The 21,606-nt window shown below is 42.5% G+C and overlaps 1 protein-coding gene across 2 annotated transcripts in view; it reads left to right on the top strand.

The window, feature by feature from the left end:
- LOC134356003 (kelch-like protein 25) overlaps nucleotides 1–21,606 on the top strand; it is a 56,417-nt gene that overhangs the window by 32,148 nt on the left and 2,663 nt on the right. Inside the window, exon 3 of one of the 2 annotated variants that reach the window (XR_010020254.1) lies at nucleotides 1,613–1,660. The exons of the other annotated variant lie outside the window; for it this stretch is intronic. The gene's annotated coding sequence lies outside the window, so the exon portion shown is untranslated. The remainder of the gene's footprint in view (nucleotides 1–1,612; nucleotides 1,661–21,606) is intronic. 2 annotated transcript variants of the gene reach the window in all.

Raw genomic sequence — 21,606 nt, 5'->3', positions numbered from 1 at the left:
GAAACCCATGTGGTCATGAGGAGAATGTTCTTTACAGACAGCGGCGGGAATGTGTCCTCGCAAGTTGAACTACCCCCAATCAAATTATGCATTTTAGTATGAGACCTGTTATCAGGTCCCAGTCTGAAGCATTGACATTCAGTTCCCCCTAACAAATGCTGCTCAACCTATTGAGTCCCTCCAGCAGTGTTTTTGTTTGTTCCAGATTCCAGTATCTGCATCTCTTGTGTCTTCATTTAATCTGAGATCTGTACCCCTTTTGATTACAGTCAATTATTTCAATTATTTTTAAAAAATTGTGTGATTTCTGCTTTGCTCAGACTGGATAAAAGTACCTGCTTATTTTCCTTCTAATTATCATACCAATCACTGAATCTCCGTCCCCTAGTTTTAAATCTCCTTGCGGTGAAATGAGTACTTTCTGAATGCTCCACTTAGATGTGCAATGACCTTATGCCTGAAGTAAGTCTACCATCAGAATCCTCTTTCCGAAGAAAACACAAAATGGATGGTTCAACGGTGCAATCTACAACCTGAAATTCTTACTCTTTGCAGGCATCCACAAAACAGAAGAAAGCCCCCAAAAAACATTAGAACCCCAGAACCCCGCTCGCCTTCCCACACACAAGCAGCAGCAAATTATCACCCCTTCCCCACCCCCTCCCCCCCTCGTTCTAACAGAATGCATCAGGGCCCCCACCACCACCCAGCAAGCCCCCAAAGAGACTATGATCCAGCGTCCATCAAAAACCACTGTTTATTCCAACAGCTCGACCTCCCACAGGGTCTGTCTCTCTCTCTCTCTCTCTCTCACACTAACTTTCTCTTTCAATAAGTGAATGTCAAAACATTGTAGATGCTGAGAAGACAACGGTATTGCTGTTTGATGATAGGAAAATTTGTGAGTAATAACGCTGGTGACACTCAGCTGGACAAATGCCCTGTATGGAGCGAAAAACAGAAGTTAACGTCTCAGGTCTGAGATCCTTGTTCAGAGCTGAGGAAAGAAGGAAAGCAAGTTAATTTTCAGTTGCCAAGAAATTGGGGAGGGATGAGTAGAACAAAAGAACTATCTCTGGCTACGTAAATTCTCAATGCCACTGTTCTCCTGTCATCTGTCTGTCTCTGATCTTGTGCACTATTTCAACAATACATGTTTGAGGAACAATAATCCATCTTTAAAACAACAGCGCATTCTTCTAAGTTAGACTGACAACGTACTGCCCCAAGTTGGAGAAAGATTTTTGTCCATCCCAGGTCTGTACACCTTTCTTAAACTAAAAGTATATTTATTGCATGTGTTTAACTTTGCCAAATCACAGACCTGAACAACATAGTAAAGTCTGTGAAAGTTTAACACTGGAGGACATCTGCAAATAGAACAGTTATGTTAACATTTCTCATGTGTAGATCACGCTTCAACTATTGGCAGCATGTCTGAGGGCAGGGTCGTTCTTCAACACACACTGAGGAACTTTATCCACTGATCCTTTGGGAAGTTACTGGTTTGACCCTGTAAGCTACTGTTGTTTTGGTCTATTTTGCTTCTAGTCTAAAAGTTTCTTTTAATGAACTATGTTCTCAGCCAAGGTCTGGAATCTTTTTTCCCCAGGTTCCACTCAACACCTCAACAGCTGCTTTGAATGGGCCAAGCTATCATGTGAGTGAGTGTTCCAGTCAAACGCTTCAATAGTAAATATATCATTTTCTGATAAGACCTGAATAATGATTTGCACAGCACATAACTTGCCAATAAATTTGAGTTTCAGCAGATTCCCCTCCCTCCCCCTGCCCCCGCCCCCTGCCAACCAAGGTTGACAACTGCCTGTTTCTTTTGAATTTCTTCCAGTTCCCAGAGTGAGTGTTTGAAGCACTGCCTAGTATGGCATCTAGCCAAGGAGATATGGAGTTCTGTGATTGATTCTCTAATCTTTTAACTGCTTACTCTCAACCAGGTCCGCATTCGGACAGTATTTATCATAACATTTTCTTGCTGAAGGTACCCTAGAGTTGAAGATATTTGAGCTGACTTTTGAATGAACTGTGTATAAGGCATAGGAGCAAAAAGATTGATTGATCTATCTATCTATTTAGGTATTTATTTATTTATTGATTGATTGGTTGAGATAGAGTGCTGAATGGGTCTTTCCGGCCCTTCAGGCCATGTCTCCCAACAATCCCCTGATTTAACCCCGGGACAATTTACAATGACCAACTAACCAACCAACTGTTACGGCTTTGGATTGCGGGAGGAAACGCACGCGGTCATGGGGAGAACTTACGAACTCCTTACAGGCAGCGGTGGGAATTGAACCCAGGTACCGGTACTGTAAAGCATTTTGCCAACCACTACACTACAGTGCCACCACAGAATGATGTGCGACTTTTGTCTTGCAGCCAAAGGAACACTTCTGAAATATTGCCTCTGCTGTGGTAGGCGAAATATGGTAGCTGAATTCTACACAACAAGCTCCCCTGTGCAGTGATGTGATCTGCTTTCAGTAATGTGTGCTAAAGGGTAAATACTAAGCAGAACCCTTGGGATAACTATTTACCCTTTTTAAAATGAGGTCTTTAATGTCAGTCTGAAATAGCAGATGTGGCCTTGGTTCCACATTTCAGCCACCTTTAATTGTGCATCACCCCCTCAGCGTTAGCCTTGATCTTGTGCCTCGTTTCTGGAATGATAATTGAATTTGATTCAGGGTCATGTTCTGCCATAATTCTCGTCACAGTGAAGAGGTGGGTTGCATTGTTATCTAGCTCGTGAAGCGTGAACATTTGTCTGACCCACTGAAAGACATTAAACCCTGTGGAAATATTACCTAGCAAGAAATTCGTAACTGATGGTGGAGGGGCAGGGGGGGAGGGGGGAAGCACCAAGATGTCAAAATGTCAGAGAGGGATTATGCTCTGCAATAGTTAAATAAAAGTACTTTAGAAATTAGGGAGTGAGCAGATGATTATAAGCACAACTGATTTATCATTGGGCGACCTTGTACAGGAAATTGGCTAAAATCACAAAATTCAAAGGCAGCCAAACTGGAACAGCTATTTTTTAAAGAAATGATATATGCCTTAGATAATCTTTTATAAAGAGGTAAATATTCTGATATCCTGCCTTTTTCAAGTTCAAGCTTAACTATATGTATGTTTGCAGCTAAACAAAACGTTTCTCTGGGACTGAGATGCAAAACACAGTACATATATCACATAAGCACATAAAATAATATTAACACAATAATATTAATAAATAATAAAAATACTGTAATGTACAAGTATTACACATGCGACATATACTTAAGTATACAACAGTATACTACTACGGGCACTGTCTTAAATATTGTGTACTGGGTGGCAGCTGGATGTCCAGCCTGGGGGAAGAAGCTGTTACTGAGCCTCACAGTCCTTGTTCTTGTACTCTGGTACCTTCTGCCTGATGGTTGGAGGTCAAAGAGATTGTGTGACAGATGGCAGCGTTATAATATCCTTAAATTTAACATCTCTGAGGATCTATCCTGGGCCCAACATATTGATGCAGCTACATAGAAGGCACAACAGTGGCTATATTTCATTAGGAGTTTGAGGAAATCATAAATTTCTACATATGTACCATGGAGAGTATTCTGGCTGGCTGCATCACTGTCTGATATGGGGGTGGGCTACTGCACAGAATCAAAATAAGCACCAGGAGGTTGTAAACTCAGTCAGCTCCATCATGGGCACTAGTCTCCATAGTGTTCAAGACATCATCAAGGAGCCGTGCCTCAAAAAGGCAGCATCCATCATTAAGGACCCCAGCACCCAGGACATACCTTGTTCTCGTTGCTTCCATCAGGAAGGGAGTAATGAAGGCCGAAGGCTCACGCTCACCAATTCAGCTTTTTCCCCTCTGCCATCCGATTTCTGAATGGACCTTGAACCAATGAACAGTACTTCATTACTATTTTTGCACTACCTATTTAATTTAACTATTTAATATATATATTTACTGAAATTCACATTTTTTCTATTATGTATTGCATTCTACTGCTGCCACAAAGACAACAGATTTCATGACATATGCCAGTGATGTTAAACCTGATGTTAAACGCAGACTGGGAGACCGCTTTGCTGAACATCTACACTCTGTCCGCCAGAGAAAGCAGGATCTCCCAGTGGCCACACATTTTAATTCCACATCCCATTCCCATTCTGACATGTCTATCCACGGCCTCCTCTACTGTAAAGATGAAGCCACACTCAGGTTGGAAGAACAACACCTTATATTCCGTCTGGGTAGCCTCCAACCTGATGGCATGAACATTGACTTCCCTAACTTCCGCTAGGCCCCACCTCCCCCTCGTACCCCCATCTGTTACTCATTTTTATGCACACATTCTTTCTCTCACTCTCCTTTTTCTCCCTCTGTCCCTCTGAATATACCTCTTGCCCATCCTCTGGGTCACCCCCCTCCCCCCCCGGGAAGAATTTCTTCCCAGACCTCCTGTCCCATGATCCTCTCGTATCCCCTTTTGCCTATCACCTGTCCAGCTCTCGGCTCTATCCCTCCCCCTCCTGTCTTCTCCTATCATTTTGCATCTCCCCCTCCCCCTCCAGCTTTCAAATCCCTTACTCACTCTTCCTTCAGTTAGTCCTGACGAAGGGTCTCGGCCTGAAACGTTGACTGCGCCTCTTCCTATAGATGCTGCTTGGCCTGCTGCATTCACCAGCAACTTTGATGTGTGCTGTTGTTAAACCTGATTCTGTTTTTCATTTTGATATTGTGCACCTAATTGCTTTTTCTTCTGTTTTTGTGAACGTTTCATTTCCTCTTCTCGAGAAGATATGCCCGTCAGTACCACCTCATTATCCACACTGTGATAATTGATGGTCATTACCCACCATTCACAAGCCTGTGTTTGTGGAAAGGAGTTTCTGAATGACTTTCAGAAATTGGTGCAGTGACCATTGTTTCAACCTCCAACTTGCACCCAACCCGGGGTCATTGAAACCCACTGGAGTGTTAAGAGATGCGCTCAGTAACTTTGGCACGGTCTGATGATTGAATCTGGATTTTAATCTGTTTTGAATGACATTGACATTCATTTGCACTCTTTTATAGTGGTGGATGTCTTGTGGATGCAGAGGCAGATGGGGCCAATTTGAAATTTGGCAGACTGGGCTGCAACTGAGATACATTTTCTTAAGGACTTGGCGTCAAGCTGTTCCACAACATCCATTTCCTCTGCTTCTCATCATCTAAAGATTTTTTTTTTAAATGGGTTCTATTGGGTTTCTTTGTTCTGCCTGTAAGGACACAAATCTCAAGGTTGTAAATAGCGTACATACTTTGATAATAAATGTATTTTGAACTTTGGTCTTGAGGTCCTGAGGCTCTTGTTTATTGGAAGCCATCTGAGATGATAGTCCTACAGATTGGTGTTGCTGTTGAACTACTTCAGATTTGACTTCAGTGGTTCAAAGTCTCAATTTAATATCAGAGAATGTATACAATATACAACCTGAAATTCTTACTCTTTGCAGACATGCGCTAAACAGAGGAAAAACTCCAAAGAATGAATGACAGAAAAAATATTAGAACCCCCAAAGCATATCTCCCCCTCCCACGCTCAAGCAGCAGCAAAAGCATAGACCCTCCCTTTTCCCCTCCCTACTTGTTACAGCAAAAGGACCAACACCACCCCTCCCCTCACCATGCAAACAATAGCAAAGCCCCCAACGAGACCATGATTTACAGTCCATCCAAAACTCAGCCCAATACTTTGGTATCTCAGACAGGCTCGCTCTCACTAGTGAGGGAGGGAGATTGCTCCTGCAACAACGAGATTGGGAGACCAGCAGCTCGCTTACTTGATGAAGTTTTAACAACGTTCCTGATATAAAAAGAATGGTAGCCAGCAAGAAAGAACAACTCCATCAAACATCAGATGAGAGGCACCCTCTACATGGTCATACACCTACACCCAGCCGCCTAAAGTCAAGGAAGAGCTTCATGAACAGTGTTGTTCCATTACAATCAACCCCGTCTGAAGCCTGCATCACCTTGTGGAAAGACCAGCTCGCCAGTCTCAAACAACCCCCAACGATGGAAATTCCACCGGATGAAAACCATCCCCCAGGAGGTCATTGCAACTGGGCAGCCTGGAAGTGCCTTAACAGACTTAGGACTGGTGTAGGTCGTTCAAAGGTGTCACTAAGAAAATGGGGATATACAACCAGCCCGACAACTTGTGAATGTGGAACTGAGCCACAAACTATGCAACATCTCCTGCAATGCCCATCGCTGGAGGAACCCTGTACTATTGCAGATCTTGCCGAATTCAACAACAAAGCGTAAAAATGTGTTCAGTTCTGGCTGGGCCATGTATAGACTGTCCATGGACACAATAAGAAGAAGAAGCAATGCTCTCTCTGTCCTTTTGAATGTGGGACATGATTGATCGTACAGAAAGAGGATTGATGTGGGAGTCATTAACTTGGCTTCAGAGCAATGTGGCAAGACCCCAGTGAAAATGAGATTAGACTGGTCCTTCGATGTTTTATTTGCTTGAAATACTGGGGATGATTCGTCTGTTTTCACCGTGTATGCAATATCTTGCATCGGGAGCACTGATGAAGATTCTGCAGTGTCTTGTCATTGTCACATTCCTGCTCGACAGAGCAGCAAGGGGATTGCAACAGTAGACCCTGAGCTTGGTTTTCTCGTCACTGATAACTAGACCCAGAGCACACACACGTTTACTGCTCAACCATACTTTATTTTATTTGTGCACAAGGAGAACAGCATGACCCCTGTCATCACACTGTTCTGAAGGCTGACTGGAAAAATGTTATTTTTATACAGAAGTGGTTTATCAGTTATGGATATTGACCTTATGGTAAACTGTGTATGCTTGAATTCCTTACTTGCAAGATCAATTGGCATTCAAAATCATCATCATCGTTATTTGCCATGCCATATTGATGTGGGCGGTCATGGTCTTATCCATGACCATGATTGTTCTTAGCAAGTTTTTCTTCAGAAGTGGTTTGCCGTTGCCTACTTCTGGGCAGTGTTTTTACAAGATGGGTGACCCCAGCCATTATCAATACTCTCCAGAGATTGTCTGCCTGGTGTCAGTGGTTGCATAACCAGGACTTGTGATATGCACCAGCTGCTCATATGACCATTTACCACCTGCTCCCGTGGCTTCAAGTGACCCTGATCGGGGGTGGGGGGGTGCTCTGCGGGTGCTTCACCTTGCCCAAGGGTGACCTGCATGCTAGTGGAGTGTAGGAATGACTTACACCTCCTTTAGTAGATCTGTATCTCCACCCCATCACCTAGCCATTCATAATAGAATTGTTAAAAGTCAATAGAAAGAAGCTGACAACTGATGATACTTCGTAGTTAGCAAAGCAATTGTCTCTTTGTTGGTGTGCGTGTGTGTGTTTTGTATCCTTCCGTTAATCTCGAAATGACTCCAGTAACCTGTTAGGCAAAAAGAAACTATGCTCTTCAAAGACCTTTCCACACTGGGCAGTCTACACTCTATCTGCAATCCGTGCTTGGCTGAACATTATGTTAACCCTGGCCTTAAAGCAGAGGTTCCCAAGCTTTTTGGTGCCATGAACCCCTACTACTAACAAAGGGATCTGTGGACCCCAGGTTAGGAATGCCTGCTTTAGAGCAACTTCCACAGATTTGGCTTTGGCATGTATGTAGCCCCATTACCTGTTGTACATTACTATCCATAAGACCATAAGGTATAGGAGCCGGAGTAGGCCATTCGGCCTCTCGAGTCTGCTCCACCATTCAATCATGGACTGATCCAATTCTTCCAGTCACCGCCACTCTCCTGCCTTCACCCCATACCCCTTGATGCCCTGGCTAAATCAAGAACCTATCTGTCTCTGTCTTAAATACACCCAATGACTTGGCCTCCACAGCCACTCGTGGCAACAAATTCCACAGATTTACCACTCTCTGACTAAAGTAATTTCTCCGCACCTCAGTTCTAAAAGGATGTCCTTCAATCCTGAAGTCATGCCCTCTTGTCCTAGAATCCCCTACCATGGGAAATAATTTTGCCATATCTAATCTGTTCAGGCCTTTTAATATTCAAAATGTTTCTATGAGTTACCCCCCTCATTCTCCTGAACTCCAGGGAATACAGCCAGAGTTGCCAGACGTTCCTCATATGATAACCCTTTCATTCCTGGAATCATTCTCGTGAATCTTCTGTGAACCCTCTCCAAAGTCAGTATATCCTTTCTAAAATAAGGAGCCCAAAACTGCACATAATGCTGAAAGTGTGGTCTTACGAGTGCCTTATAGAGCCTCAACATCACATCCCTACTCTTATATTCTATACCAATAGAAATGAATGCCAACATTGCATTTGCCTTCTTCACAACTGACTCAACCTGGAGGATAACCTTTAGGGTATCCTGCACAAGGATTCCCAAGTCCCTTTGCATCTCTGCATTTTGAATTCTCTCCACATCTGAATAATAGTCTACCCCTTTATTTCTTCCTCCAAAGTGCATGACCATACACTTTCCAACATTGTATTTCATTTGCCACTTCTTTGCCCATTCCCCTAAACTATTTAATTCTCTCTGCAGGCTCTCTGTTTCCTCAACACTACCCACTCCTCCATCTATCTTTGTATCATTGGCAAATTTAGCCACAAATCCATTAATCCCATAGTCCAAATCATTGACATACATGTAAAAAGCAGCAGTCCCAACATCGACCCCTGTGTTACTCTGCTGGTAACCATCAGCCAGCCAGAATAGGGTCCCTTTATTCCCACTCTCTGTTTTCTGCTGGCCAGCCAATGCTCCACCCACACTAGTAACTTCCCTGTAATTCCATGGGCTCTTATCTTACTAAGCAGCTTCATGTGCGGCACCTTGTCAAAGGCCTTTGGAAAATCCAAGTACACCACGTCTGCTGCATCTCCTTTGTCTACCCTGCTTGTAATTTCCTCAAAGAATTGCAGTAGGTTTGTCAGGCAGGATTTTCCTTCCAGGGAACCACACTGGCTTTTGCCTATCTTGTCATGTGCCTCCAGGTACTCTGTAATCTCATCCCTAACAATCGATTCCAACAACTTCCCAACCATTGACGTCAGATTAACAGGTCTCTGGTTTCCTCCCACAGTCCAAAGACATGCTGGTTAGTGGGTTAATTGGCCATTGTAAATTGTTTTGTGAGTTGACTAGGGTTGAATAAGTGGCTTGTTCCGTGTTGTTTCTCTAAATTAGGAGTTCCCAACCTGGTGTCCACAGACCCCTCAGTTAATGTAAAGGCTCCATGGGACAAAAAAAGAGTTTGGAAATTTCTGCTCTAAATAAATAAATAAATAAACAAACAAACAAAGCATTTATCCAACCTGCACAAAGGGTTTAAAGGGAAAAAAAATGATGAATTATATTCCCTTTAGAGAATGACCTGCTGCCTGTAGGCTTCCAATAATACGTCATCCCAGTTAAATTGTCCTGTTGCTTCTCCAATTGGACTCAAGGATGACTTATAGCCACTAGAAGGCTCAATGAGTCATCTCCTTCTCCGTTCTCCAGTCAAGTAGGTTCGCACCACCGAGGGGTTGATTGTATGCATTGTGATAGGGGAATAATGCGAGCCTGACAGGTATTGTCAGAGGGGTCACATTAAGTTGAGGAGCTCTGCATGGCTACGCTTGCTCAGGCTCATGCAAAAACCCCTTGGGCCATTGAAGCTCGAGCTGGGGGCAGGGCAGGTTCATGAGCTCATCTCACACCCTGGTGGCTCAGCTGGTATTGTATGCTTCCTTTTGTGGAGATCAGCCCACATACTCGGACTGTGCTCTGGTCTGAGTCAGCTACTCTCCACTATAGTGGTAAAAATAAACTTCCTTGAAATTAGTCATGGTTTCTAATCACTGTCTAGTTCCTACTGTGCAGATGTTGTTAGAGGACAGTGCTGGATTTGTTAATAATAATTGTGCAATAGCCAGCAGTGGTCACAGCTTAAAATAACGAAGGAAATGTGGAGATGCTCTGTAGGCAAGTGATTCATTCTGGTATTAAGCAGTCCAGAGGGTAATTAATGATGATTTTGACATCAGATACACACCAAACTGTTTGCATTAATCAGCATTGTAAAAGGGAATTGCTTGGGATAACTGTTATACACCGGTGATCACTTTATTAGGTACCTCCTTCTCCTAATGAAGTGGCCACTGCGTGAATGTTCATGGTCTTCTGCCGCTGTAGCTCATCCTCTTCAATGTTTGATGTGTTGTGCGTTCAGAGATGTTTTTCTGCACACCACTGTTGTAACACATAGTTGCTTGAGTGACTGTCACCTTCCTGTCAGCTTGAACCAGTCTGGCCATTCTCTTCTGATGTTACTCATTAACAAGGCATTTTCACCCACAGAACTGTCGCTCAGTGAATGTTTTTTTTAATGTTTCTCACACCATTCTCTGTAAACTCTAGAGATTGTTGTACGTGAAAATCCCAGGAGATCAGCAGTTTCTGAGATACTCAAACCACCCCATCTGACACCAACAATCACTTCACAATCAAAATCACTTAAATCACTCTTCTTCCCCATTCTGATGTTGGTCTGAACAACAACTGAACCTCCATGTCTGCATGCTGTTATGCATTGAGTTGCTGCCACATGATTGGCTGGTTAGATATTTGCATTATCAAGAAGGTGTACAGGTGTACCTAATAAAGTGGCCACTGAGTGTGTAAGAAGCAGATTGCATCAGATAATCTAAAAGAAACCATACCAGCTCTAAATTATTTTCTATTTTCTTTACTCACTGCAAAAGCAAAATTCTTGAGTATAAACTATAAATGGTTTGTGCATGCAGAACTTGTATTTAGAAAGTTGATGTAACAGCGCTCCTTGCCTGCTAAAACTAGAAGGACATTACCCTGTCTATCATAAGAAATGAGAGACAAAATAATCTGGCCTCCTTTGTTTCAGTTCAGAATTTTTAAAAACTCTTTAAAATGTCTCATAACTCAGAAACTTTCCAAAGTTTCTCTCGCTGAGTTGGTTTGCAAGTGACTTTCCATGTAGGCAAATTCTGCAGACACTGTTGGTAGGAATCAGAATTGGGGTTATGTCATGAAATTTGTTGTTTTGTGGCAACAGCACAGCGCAAAACATAATATTACTGTAAGTTACAGTTAAAACAAGATAGTGCAGAACTGAAATAGTGAGAGCTCAGAAATGGACTGCTCACAAGTCTGATGTGATTCCATAAATAAGAATGACTAATCTGTTTGTGGTTTTAGTTAAATAAACGGTTAGTAAGGCAAGAATGGACTATGATCTTTCATAACAATTTACATTCACCTAGCAACACAGTCATGCTGGAGGAATTCAGCAAGCCAGAGGAATAAAGTTGACATTTCAGACCGAGTTCTTTCATAAACGCTGGAAAGGAAGGGGCACAGAAACGACAATAAGAAGGTGGTGGGGAAGGGGAGATGAAGCAATAGGTGGACAATGTCTGTCTATGGCTGCCTTTACTACCACAATGAGGCCAAATTCAGGTTGGAGAAGCCACACCTCATATTCTGACTGTGTAGCTTCCAACCTGATGGTGTGAACATCAATTTCTCTAACTTCTGGTAATTACGCCCCTTTTCACCCCTTCTCTTTGTCCGCTCACAATTCTGGTTCCCCTTTCACCTGCCCGTCACCACCCTGGTTCCCCTCATCCCTTTATTCCATGGTCCACTGTGCTCTCCTATTCAAATCCTTCTTCTTCAGTCCTTTACGTCTTCCTATTCTTGCTTCTCCGCACTTTCTTTCCAGTTCCAATGAAGGGCCTGTTTATTTCTCTCCGTAAATGCTGCCTGGCTTGCTGAGTTCCTTCAACATTCTGTGTATGTTGCTCAAGATTTACAGCATCTTATAGAATCTCTTGCATTTACATTTATCTAGCAGCCTCTTTTGTTTAAAATATCAAAAATGTTTAGCCTTTTACAAAAGGAGGAAGGGAAACAAAAACACAATAAATGAGGAAGGAGCTTCCGAAATTAATACCAGATGGAAGGACCAAGCGTCTGTGGTTCTGAACTTGTAAACATGTGAAATAAGGTGGAGAGGACCAGGATCCCAAGGTCAGCAGCCCATTATCTTTGCAATAAGTGGAGGGAGTCTCATTTCATGCCTTACTTGATAGATGACCTCTCAATTAGCAGGCTGTTGAACCAGAGGGGATAACTTCACTCACCCCAACACTGATCTCCTCCCAGAGCCTGTAGACTCACTTTCAAGGACTCTTCATCTCAAGTTCTCGATATTTATTATTTATTTTTTTATCATTATTTAGTTTTTTTTCTTTTTGCATTTGATAGTTTATTGTCTTTTGTACATTGGTCATTTGCCCATCTTGTTGCGTGTGGTGTTTTGTTGATTCTATTTTGTTTCTTTGTATTTACTGTGAACGCTGACAAGAAAATGAATCTCAGGGCAGTATATAGAACCATAGAAACTACAGCACAGTAACAGGCCTTTTGGCCCTTCTTGGCTGTGCCGAACCATTTTCTGCCCAGTCCAACTGGCCTGCACACGGACCATATCCCTCCATACACCTCCCATCCATGTATCTGTCCAATTTATTCTTAAATGTTAAAAAAGAACCCGCATTTACCACCTCATCTGGCAGCTCATTCCATACTCCCACCACTCTCTATGTGAAGAAGCCCCCCCTAATGTTCCCTTTAAACTTTCCCCCCCTCACCCTTAACCCATGTCCTCTGGTTTTTTTCTCCCCTTTGGTGACATATTTTATTTTATAGAGATACAGCACGGAATAGGCCCTTCCGGCCTTTTGAGCTGCACTGTCCAGCAATGCCCGATTTAACCCCTAGCCTAACTGTGGGACAATTTACCAATTAAACTACCCTTCAGTAGGCCTTTGAACTGTGGGAGGAAACCAGAGCATCTGGAGGAAACCCAAGAGGAGAACATATAAACTCCTTACAGACAGCGGTGGGACTTGAACCCGGGTCACTGGTACCGTAAAGCATTGTACTAACCACTACACTATTGTGCTGCCCCAAAGTGTGTACACTTTGATAATAAATTTACTTTGAACTTTGCCTGCCCTCCCCTCACCTCCCACGAAACATAGCACCAGACTGTCAGATGTTGGTTAGGCTGCTTTTTAATCCCATTGTGACTGTTGCCATGTTACTCTAACAAGTAAACCAATTTATCACCTAGTTCCACAGAGCTTCCATTGATCTGAACTTGCACAATCCTTACACTGTCTATGTTTGTGTTGTTAAACCGGGAAAGTTTACTGTGGTTCTATTAACAATGACATTCAGGTAGCCTTCCATTTGGTCAAAAGGCTCCTTTGTGTCTTTTAGTTATCTGTTGACTTGCTTTCCTGAAAGAACCGGAAAGGGCAGTGTTTTGAATTCTAAGCAAAGTGAAAGTTAATATCCTTGAAAGGTGCAATTAGAACACCTAAGCACCTCTTAAAGAATAACTTACCTGGACTGGAAAGGAGGATTATTGGCACTTCCTCAATTCACTAATAGGGAAAGTATTTATCAAAATCTTAAAACTACAGTACTGTGCAAAAGTCTTAGGCACATAAATTTACTGTAGCTGGGGTGCCTAAGACGTTTGCACAGTACTGTAGTAATTTTATGTATTGCATTGCACCATGGCTGCAAAAAAAATTCATGACACACGTGAGTGATGATAAACCTGATTCTGATATGGGTCTCTATTGTGGACTGAGAGTGGGAATCAGAGTTAGGTGTGATATCACCATCATATGTCGTGAGATTTGTTGACTTTGCAGCAGCAGTACATAATAATAGAAAAATACAGTGCATTGCTGTGAAAAAAAATGTTTATTTACATATGTGTATGTATGTATATATACCTAAGGCTTCTGCACAGTACCATATGTACACAAGAGAAATTTCTTAATTTCATCTATATTGCTTATCGGTTTTATATTGATTCCCTCCATATAACATTTTTATTTAAATTATATGAAATTTCGCTGTAAAATCACTGATTTGGACTGTTGTAAGATCAAGGCACTGCACATAACCAGTAAGTAGCAAACTTGTAAGTGGTTCTCCTACGTTCCAGGCAATATTCTCTAATGACATTAAAACATTATTGATATCCTCTAACAACAGGAATTCTGCAGATACTGGAAATTCAAGCAACACACATCAAAGTTGCTGGTGAACGCAGCAGGCCAGGCAGCATCTCTAGGAAGAGGTACAGTTGACGTTTCAGGCCGAGACCCTTCGTCAGGACTAACTGAAGGAAGAGCTAGTAAGAGATTTGAAAGTGGGAGGGGGAGGGGGAGATCCAGAATGATAGGAGAAGACAGGAGGGGGAGGGATGGAGCCAAGAGCTGGACAGGTGATTGGCAAAGGGGATATGAGAGGATCATGGGACAGGAGGTCCAGGGAGAAAGAAAAGGTGGGAGGGATCCCAGAGGATGGACAAGGGGTATAGTCAGAGGGAGCCTTCTATATATTGGCGAGACCCAACGCAGACTGGGAGACTGCTTTGCTGAACACCTACGCTCTGTCCGCCAGAGAAAGCAGGATCTCCCAGTGGCCACACATTTTAATTCCACATCTCATTCCCATTCTGATATGTCTATCCACGGCCTGCTCTACTGTAAAAATGAAGCCACACTCAGGTTGGAGGAACAACACCTTATATTCTGTCTGGGTAGCCTCCAACCTGATGGCATGAGCACTGACTTCTCTAACTTCCGCTAATGCCCCACCTCCCCCTCGTACCCCATCCGTTATTTATTTATATACACACATTCTTTCTCTCTCTCTCTCTCCTTTTTCTCCCTCTGTCCCTCTGATTATACCCCTTGCCCATCCTCTGGGTCCCCCCCACCTTTTCTTTCTCCCCGGACCTCCTGTCCCATGATCCTCTTATATCCCCTTTGCCAATCACCTGTCCAGCTCTTGGCTCCATCCCTCCCCCTCCTGTCTTCTCCTATCATTTTGGATCTCCCCCTCCCCCTCCCACTTTCAAATCTCTTACTAACTCTTCCTTCAGTTAGTCCTGACGAAGGGTCTTGGCCTGAAATGTCGACTGTACCTCTTCCTAGAGATGCTGCCTGGCCTGCTGCGTTCACCAGCAACTTTGATGTGTGTTGATATCCTCTTGCGGTATTAGGTTCAGTTGTGTGTAAGAAGTTGCTGCATTAGCCTACACTGTTTTGAATTAATTCTCTTTGTGGGAAGTGTTTTGTGCTTTTTTTTGTCTCTAGAATTCTTGTCATACTTGGTCACAGTGAAGTTCTCAGAATTTAAAAATGACTACAGGAGGTTCATTATTAGCTTCTGTATGAGTCTAGTGCCCTTACTCTAGGGAGAAAATATGGACTCCTAATCAGACAACTAGACTCTAATTGGGGAAGTTCCTCAGTTGTTTTCTCATTTGGTAAGATGAAACTTGTTAGCTTCAGCTACCCAAAACTGCTTGCACACAGCACTAAGCCTAAGAGGCTCTTAGAAGCTGAAGTGATTATTATTCTAAATCTGTCAATACACTTCCGAGATGATTCTAGGAGCTTGATGACACTGGACAACAAAGCTGTTGCTTCCTAAACACTTTTGGGTGTATCTTGTGGATTTTGGGCTGCTGATCATGAAAATCACCATGAAATTTCCCTATCACATAACATTTTTTTGAAATCACCTATATTTGTTATTTCAATTCATAATTCAGTCAGAATAACTGATGCCAAGATTAAGGAAGGCAATTTTGTTGGTCCACAAAACAAACAGGTCATCAATAACAGGCAATTTGAAGAACTTCAGGTAGGACCTGAGAAAAGCACATGGAACACATTCAAGAATATTGTTGAAAATCTTCTTGGCAACTGCAGCACACCAGACTACATATAGCTGGTAGACAACATGCATCAAGCATACAAAGCCATGAAGTGCAACATGTCACTAAAGAGTAATTTTCTGCATTCCCATTTTGACTTCTTCCCTGCAAATCTTGACGTTGTCATTGATGGGTATGGTGAAACTTCTCACCAAGACATTGTGGTCATGAAGAAATTATATCAGGGCAAATGGAACCAATCAATCAATCAAACAATAATTATTGTTGGACACAAGTGAAAAGCATCAGCAAAACATTTTTAGCTTATTTGAACTATTACAAAGCATCAGCACTGTTACACAATGAAACACATTATATTCAATATAATTTCTTGTTTCTCCAAATTCCTACGTGATACAAGTAGTCTGAAATCATATTTGTATTTAACTTCAAGCCGTCTATCATAGACAAAACAAAATTCTAGGGAAGCAACACTTTGAAAAAAAATTGTTGCCCAGTGAAATCTGACAGTTAGAAAGATTTTAAAGTTCCAAAGTGAATTAATTATCAATATATGTATATGCCTTGGGATTCACTGAACTCAAGGAATTTGCTCAAAGCAGTTGTTTCCAGACTGTAAGGAAGAAAGTTATATTTTCGGAAGAAAGATATATTTTCTGAAGAAAAAAATTAGCAGTAATAGGCAATTCAGTTTTTGATTCTGTTCCTTGATTCCACTTTCCTGCCCTTTCCCATATCTCTAAGCATCCAAAATGTATTTAATTGATGTGATATTTGCTAAAAAGTAGCCCTGAAATGTAAACCTTATTGACATGTGTTGGAGGACAGAACATTTAGCGTCTAGCTTTTGAGGCAAGCAGCTTGCAAGTGGAAGCAATGGAGAGACTAGCACTCCTTAACACTTCGGGAATGCTAATAGACCATACAAGTTTCAGGATTGTTTAATCTCGTTTCTAGTGCACAAGTGTAAAGAAGAACAAAATAATTGTTACTCCAGATCCAATGCAGCACAAAATAAACACAATATGATAAAGAACATAATAATAAAAACAATAAATATAATATAGCCTATATACATAGATTGATTGTATGTCCATAAAGTGATGCTAGGTACAGGAAGGTCTGTACATAAGGTGGCTCTGACAGGAAATGATAAAGCGGTGCTGGTAGGGGATGTAGAAGGGTAGGTTGATGGGTGGAGGTGTTGATCAGTTTTACAGCTTGGGGAAAGAAACGTTTTTGGGTCTGGTGTTCCTGGCGTGGCTGCTACATAGCCTCCTCCCTGATGGAAGTGGGACTGACAGTCCATGAGCTGGGTGGGCGGGATCCTTCATGATATTGTTGGCTGTTTTCTGTATATATATCGTTGACGGTGAGTAAGCTGGTGCTGGTTATAATGTATAAAAAGTGATGATGCTATTGTAGTTGATTATGAGACAGCTTCAACAATCAGACATACCAAAGAATGCCAGAAGAATTCATCACAATCTCTGCAGGGAGAATTGCAGTAATTAGTGAGAGCATGTATTTGACTAAACCTGTAAATCCAAGGATGTGTGGACTTGATCGTCTGTGACAAGGTAGAATGTGAAATTCCAGATGCAGATTGAGGGAGTCTCTTTTGAGAGAAATGGTCTTAGATCTGGCAGAGGATGTCACAGCCTCTGTCATCCAAACCCCAGTTGGACAGTAAAATTTCATTCATGCAGCTTAGACTGAGGCAGCGAGTGAAAGAGCAGTGACAGTTTAAACTTTGCATGTTGCTATTACAGCTTGGGCTGTCAGAGTTTCAGAGATCAATCCCCGTGCCGTCTGTAAGAAGTTTGTTAGAGATGCAGTGTGGACCAGGTTCTTCTGGCCCAATGAGCCACAACACCCAGCAACCCACCTCTTTAACTCTAGCCTAAGCACGTGACAATTTACAATAACCAATGAGCCTACTAACCAGTGTACCTCTGGACTGTGGGAAGAAACCGGAGCACCTGGAGGAAACCCACGCACTCACAGGAAGAACATATAAACTTCCTTACAGAGGACACCAGAACTGAACTCTGAACTTGACGCCCCAAGCTGTAAGAGCATCGCACTAACCGCTATGCTAGTGTGGAAATATTGAACTTTATCCAAGAGAATACGAAACAGTTGAACACAATGGAGAGGACCAAAAACCCTTACAGAAGTAGTAAGATGAGCAGAACAGTTTTTGGTCGACAGTACTGTGATGGCAAACTTAATACCCACCTTAAAATTTTTGTAAGGAAATTTAGAAAGATTACAGATTAACAAAATACAACCTGGTTCCATGGTCAAAAAAAACCCATCAAAGTCTGTCCCATTGTGGCTCATCAGGCCGGTGCTTTTGCTGGTTTCTGTGGCGTGAAGCGACTGAGAGTATGAGACTCCCTCCTGGATAGGACGCCAGTCTATCACTAGGTTAACCCCCAGCATTTGCCGGTACCCATTTTCAGCTGGGTGGACTGGAGCAGTGTGTGGTTAAGTGCCTTGCTCAAAGACACAAGACACACTGCCTTGGTTGAGACTCGAGCCCACGACCTTCAGATCGTGAGCCCAAAGCCCTAACCACTTAGCCACGCGCCACACATGGGTTCCATGGTAGCATGACGCTATTACAACTAGGGGCATCGGAGTTCAGAGTTCAATTCCAGCATCCTCTGTAAGCAAGTTTATATGTTCCTTCCCATGTGCGTGTGAGTTTCCTCTGGGTGCTCTGGTTTCCTCCCACAGTTCAAAGATGTACCGGTTAGGGGTTAATTGGTCATTGTAAACTGTACCGTGATTAGGTTAGGGTTAAATCGGTGTGTTACTAGGCACCGCGGGGCTTATTGGGCCAGAAGGTCTTGTTCTACGCTGCACCTATAAAATTAAGAGAAGTATTAAAAACCCTCACCACTGTAATACCATTGAGCTACGTTAGTGTAGGTACGAGGTGTGGAATGTTAGCATAAAGTGGCAGTGCATGGGGGAGGATGAAGGGGGCTGTGGAGAGAAGTGGCTAATATTGATATAGTGGTGGTGCGGGAGTGAAATCCTGGATAAGTGCAAATAAGGAAATGAACTGAGAAGGTACAAAAATCAGGAAAGACTTAACCCAGACTCAAAATTCTATGATTTTTGATGGTTCGCTCATCTTGAACTCTGTCTGCTCTTCCTTTTTCTCCTCCTGAATTATATTCAGAGTGTGAACGGAGAAAATCTCCCACTAAGAAGTCGGGTTTACACCCCACTTCCATGACAAACATCATTACCACCTTCCGTGCCTTGCCTTCACGGGCAAATACGTGAAATCAGACCAAATATATGTATGAGCACGAGAAAGTCTGCAGGTGCTGGAAATGCAAAGCAACGCACAAAATGCTGGTGGAACTCAGCAGGTCAGGCAGCATCTATGGAAATGAATAAACAGTCAATGTTTCAGTCCAAGACCCTTCAACAGGAGCACAGCACTTTAAACTTTGGTTTTAAATTTTAAACTTATGGTTTTGTTCATTTGCACTTCCTGGCAGTTGATTAATGTTGGCAGGCATTGGAGCTGAACCTGACCTACCTGTCATGAACACCCAGAGGGAGAGGTTATTGCATAGTGATTAAAAGAAGGAAGATGGACAACAAAGCTGCTATGTCCTTTGCCAAGCTTTTTTTAAAACTGAATTTCTATATGGCATAATTAGATAGCCCTTGTATGTGGAAACATAAAAAGGCTTTGATAAAATTTTTGGAACCTCTCAGGTAAAATGCTTTTGTTTTTTTTAAGGTGGCATGGTAGCATAGTGGTTAGCACAACACTTTACAGTACAGGCAACCTGCCACTGCCTGTAAGGAATTTGTACGTTCTCCCCATGACTGCATGAGCTTCCTCCGGGTGTCCAAGGATGTACCACTTGGTAGGTTAATTGGTCATTGTAAATTGTCCTGTGGTTTGGCTAGGATTAAATCGGGGGATTGCTGTGTGACGTGGCTTGAAGGGGAAGGGCCTACTATAAGCTGTAAATAAATAAATAGATGGATAAATCAATCAGTCAGCTGGTTCCAACAAAGTTCTCTCAATTGCACTTGGATACATGAGGAATGGTTTAGTTACTTCCCTGTGACTCGTTACTGTAATGCTTTGTTTCAATTCCACCTTTGCCTTTCTGGAGTCGATTCCATTTCAGTGGTCAGTGTAAGTTTGATTAACAGGAACTCATTTTGTGACTGGTCACGTTGCAGCCTTCTGAATTTTTGGTTCAGTGATTTCAGATACCAGGCACTTCCTGCAGTCCCATTATTCCTCCAATCGTTCTACATCATCATTCAGCCCACAGAATCGCCACTTGTCGCCATCTGCATCCACTGCACTTCTCAATAGCACATTACTTTTCCAGGTTTTAAATGTCTGCACCCTAATGACAATAGCAAAATACATTCAGTTGCCACTTTATTAGGTACCCACTAGACCTAATAGAGTAGCCACTAAGTGTACGTACTTACTGCCTGTTACATCACTGGCAGATGGCAGCAATGAAGGTCCTCCATCTTCATTGCTGTTTCCATAACAATTTCTTTTGACCAGCCTGGGTAGCTAGTCCTGAGCTGAACTCCCAAATCTGGAGGACCAGTGGACCACTCTTACTCTGGCCTCTAGCCTTTGACCTGTTTGGCATGGATGACCCTACCAGGAATCAAAGCACAATGCCCTGACCTATAGCTCTCCAGATCATTGGGGCATGCAAGCAAGCCTCCACACCCCACGACAAGGTTGTGGTCCTCTTGGAGGACTGAGTATACAGTACTGTGCCAAAGTAGGCACCCTAGATTTTTATATGGTTTCAGGTGGCATGGCATTCACAGTACCCTGATTTCAATATCACCTGGAGAGACAGAAGCATGCCAGACAGCCAAAGTCTGCAGAAGAGCTGTGGCAAGTTCTCCAAACTGCTTGGAACAACTTACCAGTAATCTTACAAACTGTATGAGAATTGATGCAGTTGTCACACCAAATATTGATTTGATTTAGATTTACTTTTTACTGCTTTTTATAGTAATTTTTTTGATATTTAGAAACTTTTCATTATATTTCAAAGCATCTTCACTTTACAGAATGTTTAACATGTACCTATGAGTTTTGCATAGTACTGTAGTTCATAGTCTTCTGCTGTCGTAGCCCATCCATTTCGACATGTTGTGCATTGAGAGATGCTCTTTTGTAACCACCATTGTAGCATGTGGTTATTTGAGTTACTGCAACCTTCCTGTCAGCTTGGATCAGACTGGCCATTCTCCTCTGACCTCCCTCATTAACCCGGCATTTTTGCCAACAAAACTACCACTCACTGGATTTTTTGTTTTGTTTTTCACACGATTCCCTGTAACCTCTAAAGGCTGTTGTGTGTGAAAATCCCTGGAGATCAGAAGTTTCTGAGATACCCAAGTGATCCCATCTGACACCAACAATCATTCCATGGTCATACTCACTTAGATCACATTTCTTCCCCATTCTGATGTTTAGCCTGAATTACAACTGAACCTCTTGGCCATGTCTGCATGCTTTTATGCTGCCATGTGATTGACTGATTAGATATTTGCGTTAATGAGCATTAACAGGTGTTCCTAATGAAGTGGCCACTTAGTGTCGATATCCTAATCATAACCACACTTTAAATTTCTTTTAAACTCCCATTATCTTTCCTATTCCCAGTGAGTGCGATCCCTGTCTGGTTCACGGATCAGGTATCTGGGTCATG

Source organism: Mobula hypostoma, chromosome 13, assembly GCF_963921235.1.
Source record: "Mobula hypostoma chromosome 13, sMobHyp1.1, whole genome shotgun sequence".
Classification (NCBI taxonomy): Eukaryota; Metazoa; Chordata; class Chondrichthyes; order Myliobatiformes; family Myliobatidae; genus Mobula; species Mobula hypostoma.
The sequence above is the reverse complement of the archived record's forward strand: the minus strand, read 5'-3'. Positions and strand labels throughout refer to the sequence as shown.